Source organism: Hyposmocoma kahamanoa, unplaced genomic scaffold, assembly GCF_003589595.1.
Source record: "Hyposmocoma kahamanoa isolate Upper Pololo Valley unplaced genomic scaffold, ASM358959v1 220, whole genome shotgun sequence".
Taxonomy (NCBI): Eukaryota; Metazoa; Arthropoda; class Insecta; order Lepidoptera; family Cosmopterigidae; genus Hyposmocoma; species Hyposmocoma kahamanoa.
The window spans coordinates 7,457,626-7,467,673 of NW_020653740.1; the positions used below are offsets into that span (position 1 = coordinate 7,457,626).

The 10,048-nt window shown below is 35.5% G+C and overlaps 1 non-coding gene across 1 annotated transcript; it reads left to right on the top strand.

The window, feature by feature from the left end:
* The first annotated feature begins 9,229 nt into the window (after nucleotides 1-9,229).
* On the top strand, nucleotides 9,230-9,303 carry Trnat-ggu. Its single transcript has one exon. It is a non-coding gene; the product is annotated as a tRNA-Thr (tRNA).
* The last annotated feature ends 745 nt before the right edge of the window (nucleotides 9,304-10,048 follow it).

The window sequence follows — 10,048 nt, forward strand, 5'->3', positions numbered from 1 at the left end:
GAACTCCTTTAAATAGTAGCAGTAGACCTCCTTTGGAAGAGTTCGTCCAGGGAAGTATTGCTACCTTACCTATTTCTGTCGCCAAGCAGTACTGTGAGCACTGCGCTTCGGTTTTGAAGGGTAAGTGTGCTGGTAAAATTACAGGGTCACAGGGTGACGGGCGCAGCGGCAATTCATCTCAGATCTTTGCGGTTTAGATCTAAGTTCTGAGCAGCACTGCAACTGTTATGAACAGGCGTGTCGCTTAATACCAGGCGCACGACTTGTTCATCCCGCCACTTGGTATCATAAAAAAAATATTTACATGTACATCGGCTAACAGTTCCGATGCATTACAGAATCATGGCAGTCGTCACAACATCCTGAATCTATTATATAACAAACCTACATTAAAATTATTAATCAGTGAAAAATAACTAAAGAAAGTGACGGTAAAGGAACCGTAAAGTGCTATCTTTCGGTTAAACATTCATTAGTATGTGATTCCTGATTAAAAGCAAAAGTAACAAAGCCCAAACAAGGAAGCACTTGAATTCCTTGAAACGTATCTCTAATCGATCAATTCCAGATCAATTTATTTTCAATTCGACGTCGAACTACAAAATCGTTTTAAGCAGAAGGGTTTTTCTAATTTCGTTACATTTCTGTTTCGTTACTTAAAGTTTATAAATATAAATTTGTTTCATGATATTTTATTTATTTCACAATTAAACTAAAGGCTTGTAGAAATTCTACAATGATGACGTAATGTTGATGTTTAACACAAATGTCGCTATCGCTTACGACACAAAATAACGCACACACTCAACATAGCCCCGCGAGTCGCGGGTGCCATGGACACACATAGACAACCACAAATTACACCCTAACTCACGAGATAAATAAATGTAGGCCATACAAATACTTCTCTCGGTTCGGGAATCGAACCTGATATCTATGCGTGGCAGTCCGGCCGGTATGGTAACCGTGCGGCCACAGAGGCAGTACAGATAAAAATATTACTTTCGAAACTACTTTATATTCATTTACTCGTAAATGCATAATTGTGTTAGAAATTAAAGAAAATAAACCGACGTTCTGTGACTTATAGTGATTAATATAAAGATTGAACGTGAACAAAAATACCGTCAGTAGAGCTTAGAGTTTGTACAACAAAGTACTTTACTTATTTCTGCCGTTAAGCATTAATCTGAGTATTACTACGTTCGAGTTTTAAGGGCAAGGGTGCTGGTGAAACTGCAGATACATAGGACTTGTCAACTTATATTTTCAGGTGATAGGCGCAGTCGCAGTATCCCACAGATCTTTGTGATTTAAAACTCTGAATGGCACTGCAACTCCTAAAACCAGACGCGGCTCTTGGTGTCATAAAAAATGTAGAGACTAAATGAAATATTGCTTAACAGAAGATTAGTCCATTATTTTTAAATACCGAGTGACGGGACGAACAAGTCGTGCACCTGGTAGTAAGCGACACGCCTATCCATAACAGTTACAATACCGCATAGAGCTTTAAATCTCAAAGATCTTAGTGGCCACTACACACGTCACCCTAAGACGTAAGTTGACAAATCCCATAAGGCTGTAATTTCACGTGTCGTTTTTTTACCTTGAGTGAGTGATGACTTTAATGAGGACTGGACCAAATATATTGTTTTACAATAAACAAAATTTTTTCTGAGTGTTTTTTTCTGAGTGTTTTTTCTGAGTGTTCGATCTTTGTATTAATAATTATACCAAACTAGTGGAGTAATTTCACAAAAAATAATTGAATATCAATTCAATAAAAATTTAATTAATACAGTGAATAGCGACATCTCTCGCCAGGACTGGTAGCTGTAAAGGTACTAACTGGGTGATAAATCTGTAATAGATTTCTCATAGATGGCGCTACGACTAAAAAGTCGTTGAAAGACCAAGTACGAAGACATGACACAAGCGCATAGAAAAATTCGTGAGGTCCATTGGTTCGTTCCATGGCTTAGTTGGTATAGCGTCTGGCACGGTATGCAAGAAGACGTCGGTTCGAATCCGACCGGATCGAAGGAATTTTTTCTGAGTGTTTTTTCTGAGTGTTCGATCTTTGTATTAATAATTATAACAAACTAGTGGAGTAATTTCACAAAAAATAATTGAATATCAATTCAATAAAAAATTAATTAATAAACAAAATATTAAAAACAATATGACGAAACAGAAACGGGACAAAAGAGAATCAGAAAAACTAGTTCCTAGAACAATGCTATTATAAATTCAACAAGCCCGGTAGTAGAATAACGTACGCTATAGCAAGCCGTGATCGCTACAAATTGTAACATGATTTCTGAGTTCGTAACTATTGCCCAGATAGCTGCTGATTTGTGAATTGCATTGCTATGAAATAAAGCGAAACTCAATTGCGGCTAACACTGGTTAGACAACTTGTATAAATTCCTGAATAAAAACAATTCGTATAACCACAATCTAATTTTAAATTACATCTTAATTTTAGGAAAGTCAAGAAAATTTCAACTAATATTGTCGATAGAGTTATAAGAATTGGAGAGAATGTGGGTTATGTTTTTCTGAATCCAATGGAGCAATAAAGATTTTTGACGTAGTTTCTAACTTATGCCATTCTTCTATGAGGGTTGCGATGGTGAAATTAATTAAAGAAGAATTCAAAATTAATTCGAAATTTCATTGTTGTATTGTATGATAAGCGGTGAATATCCTAGTGCTGGAAATTTTTACTTTTATTTATTTGAAACTGTCGTATACTAAAGTAGAGTCCCAATGTAGAACTTACCTATGTCTGCCGACAAGCAGTAATAAGAGCTTTAGTGCGTTCAGATTTTGAAGTGTAAGAGGGTGTTGGTGATATTACAAAGGCATGAGTTTTGTCAACTAATACCTCAGAGTCGCTCAGAGCTTTAAATCACAAGTGTTTGGGATTTGAATCTTTGAGCGGCATTGCAGCTGTTATGGACAGGTGTTTCGCTTACCAACAGACGAAATATTTTTTTAACGTACACACTCGTAGCCTCGCACTAGGATATCTGTGTCGTGGATGCCATGAACACATATAGACAACCACAATTTACACTGAAACTCACGAGAGAATTAAATGTAGGCCATGTTAATATTTTTCCCAGCCTAGGAATTGAACCTGGGACTTCTGCGTGACAGATCCGCAAAATATTAATTTTTGTAAAAGTTATTTTGCGACCTCTCAAGCGGGTACTTAATTAACTAATTAATATATTTAATTTTGCCTCTAAATACAATACAATTCATTTAGAAACTAAATTAATTACATAACTATGTCAATCCGCAACGTAGGCTTCGTTGGAAGACACAAATGTAAATCAGCTAGACTTTGTCACATAAAAATTAATAATGCAATGCGCCAGTCTTAGCAATTATTATCCAACTATTACAATGAAAAAACACTGCTCTGAATCTTAGCTGGTTTTACCTCGTAACTTCTTAGTTAAATAACTTTTATATAAATTCACTTCCTTGCAATTCGAACATGTTATGGCGGGTGTTATGCCATGTATATTTTAATTATGTCGGACTCGATGCACGTGATATTTATTGTGGAGGTATTTACAATATAAACTGATTGCAGATGGATGAAAAACATGAGGAATAAAAAAGTGAATAAGTAATCAATGTTATAATTATTAATACAAAGATCGAACACTCAGAAAAAAATCCTTCGATCCAGCCGGATTCGAACCGACGTCTTCTAGCATACCGTCTCAGACGCTATACCAACTAAGCCACGGAACGAACCAGTAGCTGTAAAGGTATCTAACTGGGTGACAAAACTTTCATAGATTTCTTATAGACGACTAAAATGTCGTTGAAAAACGAAATACAAAGACACGACAGCACATAGAAAAATTCGTGAGGTCCTCTGGTTCGTTCCGTGGCTTAGTTGGTATAACGGCAGGCCGGACCGAAGGAATTTTTTCTTAGAGTTCGATCTTTGTATTAATAATTCTAACGAACTAGTGGAGTAATTGCACAAAAAACAATTGAATATCAATTCAATAAAAATTTAAAATAATCAATGTGACAATAGCGATGTGCTCTGCTTGTAGTGCCGTGCCACGGGATCCTTCATCTCCTATTTCAATTTCACCAGCACCCTTGCAGCAGAAAGCAGCAATGCTCACATAACTGTTTAGCTAAGAAATAGGTAAGGTGGCGGTACTTCCCTCACTCTACTGCTACTAAAATCTCACAATTTTTTAAACCAACATGTTCCTTATCATCCTGCCGGATCATGAGTCATGTCACAAAAGCGCGTGACAACTTATTATATTTATTTTTATATTTTATCACACTTCTATGATATAAACCGCATTTGTTATCCGATTTAACTCAAACATTACAATTGTTAATAATTTGGAACACGAAAACAATTGTGACAATACTAGGGAAACCCTGTGTCGCGGGTGCCGTGGACACACACAAAGTACGCCCAAACCCAAGAGAGAAATGAATGTAAGACATACTTACAAATATTTCTCCCGACCCGAGATTCAAAATAATCATTTACATTCTATATAATCCTTTGTCTCCCAGGTATCTGAAAGAGGGCTCTCTCGTTAGGTTCCAGTTACGTTTTCCATCATTCGATTCCGGTTTTTATTCTCACTCCTTTACTGTTCTTGCTGTCAGACTATTCATAATAGAAAATCTAGCTATCTTTGAAATGAGAGTCAAGGTGGTCTATTCATCCCCAATTACATCCATTTTATAGATATTATAATATGAAATATGTATTTATCTAAGCATTTATATAGTCTGTAGTTTAATATTTTTTATATTGTTTTTTTTATTATTATTTTATTATATAATTTAATTTTTTGATGTTGTGCATGTAAACCAGTTATTGCAATTATTTTGTCCTGTGTTTTTGTCTGCGGGAAGGAATTTCTTTTAGAAATAAGCAGTACCTTTTTCGTGTTTTCCGTTTTAATAAATGTGATTTGTATTTTCCTGTACAATAAATTATTAAACAAATAAAAAATAAATAAATCATTTAAGTAAAAAAACATAATCGATGTAACTTCTCGTAAAACATAAATACCATTACGTATTTCCATCTAAGAACACAAACATACTTAAATAAACTACGCGATAGCTAATCTCCACATTCCACAGATTCAACGATAAAATATTTAATAGGTTTAATCTATAATTTTCTACATTCCAATTACATTTCCAAAGATGGAGTTGCATTTAGCGAACGATGAAACTAATTGTGCCAACTTACCAAGAATGTGGATGGACGATTTTTATCAAATAAATCTTAATAGGGAATCGAAAATAGATGATCAAATAACTTCTCGGGCTGGGTAAACCAATTGCTTTTTGAGTAGTTTAATAATAATCTTGTTACGAGTACGCTTGCCTCCTATCTAGGAGGTCCCGGCTATGATTTCCTGTGGTGGTCTCCACTAATGACTCTTTTAAAATGATCTGCAATTGAGTTTACTAATTATAACTCCTTTCACAGTGAAAGAAAATAAGTTGTGAAACGGTGAAATCTAAAAGTTTATAAAAATGTTACGATTAAAACCTGTGCACAGTAGTGTAGTATAAGGTCTGTACAGTCAACCATTAACAATGAAACGACAAAGGTTCATTAAAATTCTATTAAGACGTTTGCTGATTCTATTAACCAGCCAGTTAAGTGTTGCGCTTGTGGCAATTATACAATTTTAAAAAATGGAACGTGTTATGTTGTGAAGTTTCATAATTGTTGGACTTGTGGATTTATCATATTTTTTTTTAATTTTGATGTTTAAGCATATGAAATGTGTCAGATGAGCAAGAATGTAGATCATCAATGGCATATTCAGATCAAATAATGTGGCCGCGACACTCCGGCGCATTCCTGCGAATTTCTGAGCTCGCGAGTCGTCATAACTCTATTGGCGGACTGGGATCTTGATTGCAACAGTAGCGTCTACAAAAAAGGCATACAGTTTGTCTTAGATTTACCGGCAGTAGATCTAAATGCGTATAAACTGAGAAACACTAAATAATATTTACTATTAATGAAATGTTATTACTACTAATCATTTCTTTATTATCACGGTTAACAAAATTGTGAGTAATTCCTTAATACCATACCATAGATATTCTTTACTCCGCTGTACAAAGATTAGTCACCAAGATTCTTTTTTAAACAATATAAAACTGGGTATTTTTTGTGAGACGGGACGAACAAGTTGGCACCTGGTAATAAGCGACATGCTTGTCCATAACAGTTGCATTGCCAACCTGAGATATAAGTTGAAAAGTCCCATGTTGCAGTAATTTTATCAGCACCTTCTTGATGAGTTTATACAACCTCAAATGGCTTTGGTTGGTTCCGCATACCAGTCAAAGTGTTGAATCAATCACTTTGAAAATATATATATTAAAATTGAAGATATATACTGATTACCATATGGTGTGAAGACAAGATTTCTAAAAATTTACACGATATAAAAAAAACACAAACTTACCTCGGAATTTTACAAGAAAACCGTTGTATACAATAGGTACTTTACATATATCAATGATATTTTTTATATCAACTGAACTGAATAGAACTCGTATAGTATACGAGTTTTTAAACGGTTTTAATTTCGTTTATAAAAAAAATTTATCCTGAAATAAAACCACTGTCCCTTTCGCTCGACTACTAAGAATATTGGTTTACTCACCGTTTTTGCAGATCGTACTCTGGTAGCCGGTTACAAACGAGTCGCATGCCTTTCCGGATTCGGTCGACGCCGCAAATCTCGGAAATTTAATTATCTAGAAAAAAATCCATCTAAAAATGTGACGGTCATACACATGGTACAAATTTTAAAACAGAAGCTTCTGGAAATGTTGCAACTGCAAGGAAAGGTTCTTAAAACGTGATATTTAACTTCTGCTGTTATTTCCAAGTGCACCCACAGATTTTGTAATACAGGTATTATATTATTATTAAAATGTCGTACTCCTAGTGGTACGAGTACATGGTACACGCCATATCCATCCATAGCAGTTCCAGTGTCACTCAGAGCTTTAAATCGCAAAAGTCTAAGGGGCACTTCTACTTTGCGTTTTACCCCGAAACTTCATGTGCCTATAATTTCACCAGCATCCTTACCATTCAAAACCGGAACACTGTAATGCTCATATTACCGCTTGCTGGCAAAAATAGGTAAGGTGTTTTCTTGAACAGACTCTTTCACAAAGAACTCCACTGCTACTAAAATTTTGCGTGGTGTCAAGGCGACCATGGGCCCAATATTATTGGAGACATATTATGTGCTGGAAACCAATTGACCATAATTCTCAGTAATAATGGACTGGCTAAATAAAAGATGAATTTATTAAATTTACTACGTATTCCTGAATAGGTCAGGAACATCACGACAGACCACGTATGCCTTTTCTTACAATTAGTGTCATAGAAAGCTACAGGAATCAACCTTGGTGGTGAGTAGCAGATTGCAGTAGGATGATTGTCCATTTTCCATGTGACATCTAATTATTAACTGTCTGGTGTTGAAATCCATACTTTTTCTTAATCAATTAAATGTAACACTAAAGATGGACGAGCGGCTATTCTATACTTTATGTTTTCGTCAATAGGAAAGTCTTTCCGTTGTTGGTTTCTTTTGTACTCTATTTTACTTTTTCTTTACTTTTCGTTTAATCGGTAACAATCGGATGTCAGATAGGCATGGAGAAATCTTAGAGTGATGGTAGACTTACCTATACGGCGATGTGTTTCTTTGATCTGAAATTAAAATAAAATACATGTTAAATAATAATATTAAGACATAACTACGGTGAACAGTCATTTTTTAGACAAAGGGCTTCTTCGGTTAACCTCGGGTGAGATTGTAGTTAAGTGTGTGTCTATTTTACATTAAAATAACTACTTTAACAGGTAACCAGTAAGTGACACTAGTTTTTGTAGTTATTATAACCATCATTTCAACCGAAAGACCTCCCATTTGTACGGTCGTGTATGGAGTACTGCTGGCAATGCCTCTGCTCGTACATACCAACTGGCCACCTTGGATGCAATTGACAACCGTGCCAATAGTCTTATAGGTGACTCGGAATTAGTAGAATGGCGAACGGCTATGGAGTGGAAATTTCCCTGCCTGCAGACTTGTACCCTGCCTCCATGGCCGAACGGTTACAATGCTGATCTGTCACGCAGAGGTTTCGAGTTCTTTTCCCGGGTTGGGAGAAATATTTTTTTATTGCCCACATTTATTTTTCTCAAGAGTTTTGGTGTAATTTGTGGTTGTCTATGTGTGTGTGTGTCCATTGCATGCGCAACACAGGGTTTCCCTAATGCAGGGTCATGAGAAAAAAGAAATAAACAAGTATAAAGTTCGATTTTTATCAAATTTGAATATTTTCTTCATAGGCCTGATCAGAATGACTGTGGTTATTTTTTAATGCTATGTTGTAGACGGTTATAACTCGAAATAATGAAGATATTATTAATTAGTTTGATCACTCACGATGCTGATTGTTCGTAATTATACATTAAGAACCTACGGATCATAAATAACACACCAACGTGGGTTTCAAAATGCATTATTGCGTGATTGAATGCCGCTTACTTTATACGGCAATTCCAGAACCGCAGTAGGTGTTTATGGTCTCTTTATACTATAATAAACCTTCTCGTTGACCTTGAGAACGGACTTTGCTTATACGGGGTGTTTAAAGGGATGAAAGGACGCTTAAAGGACTATTCAACTTTCTATACTGTATTTTATGGAATGGCTTGGACAGGGTAGCAATGGTTTCATTCGAGAGCTGTTTACTCGCGTGACGACCACGTTGATGGTATTGGTGATAACCGTTGGTCATGTAATTGCCATGTAGGTAAAACTTGACTAAATTAAACTTTTTCTGAGTGTTCGATCTTTGTATTAATAATTATAACAAACTAGTGGAGTAATTTCACAAAAAATAATTGAATATCAATTAATTCAATTCTATATAAAATATAAAATTCAAAATATTAATTCAATAAAAATTTAATTAATACAGTGAATAGCGACATCTCTCGCCAGGACTGGTAGCTGTAAAGGTACTAACTGGGTGATAAATCTGCAATAGATTTCTCATAGATGGCGCTACGACTAAAAATTCGTTGAAAGGCCAAGTACAAAGACACGACGCAAGCACATAGAAAAATTCGTGAGGTCCGTTGGTTCGTTCCGTGGCTTAGTTGGTATAGCGTCTGGCTCGGTATGCAAGAAGACGTCGGTTCGAATCCGACCGGATCGAAGGAATTTTTTCTGAGTGTTTTTTCTGAGTGTTCGATCTTTGTATTAATAATTATAACAAACTAGTGGAGTAATTTCACAAAAAATAATTGAATATCAATTCAATAAAAATTTAATTAAATTAAACTTATTTTTTATTCTATTATTGTTTTTGTCAATTTGACTTATTGTTTGTGTGACTTTTTAATTTTTTACAACCTCCGTGATGTAGTGCCTTTTGCGGCGGTTTTCATGGTGTCGCCATCTCTGAGGTCCAGGGTTCGATCCCCGGCCGGTCAATGTAGAAACTTTTCTATATTGTCTCTGGTCTAGGTATTTGTGGGACCGTCGTTGTTTTCGATTTCCATAACACAAGTGCTCTAGTTACTTACTTTAGGATCAGAGCAATGCATGTGATGTTGTCTAATATTATTTTTATTATTTATTTTTTTAAAGCTATTAGATGTTTGATACAATTATATCTCTATTCATCTCTATCTCTATCTTTTAATTTGTAGTTGGATTTCTGTCTATTCGGCCTCCACCTGAGTAGATAACATCCGCTGGTACGTGTTTATACCGCTAAGCAACTCCGTAGTATTCCAGGTTGAATGGTAATAAGAACCAATACAATTTTACGCTCAGGGTTTAGTGTCACAAAAGTCAATAGGCGGCTGATTGTTTGCCGGTATAGCATTATACTCTACCATTATTATCTAGTTCGTCCGGGGAAGTACTGCCACCTTACCTATTTTTGTCGCCAAGTA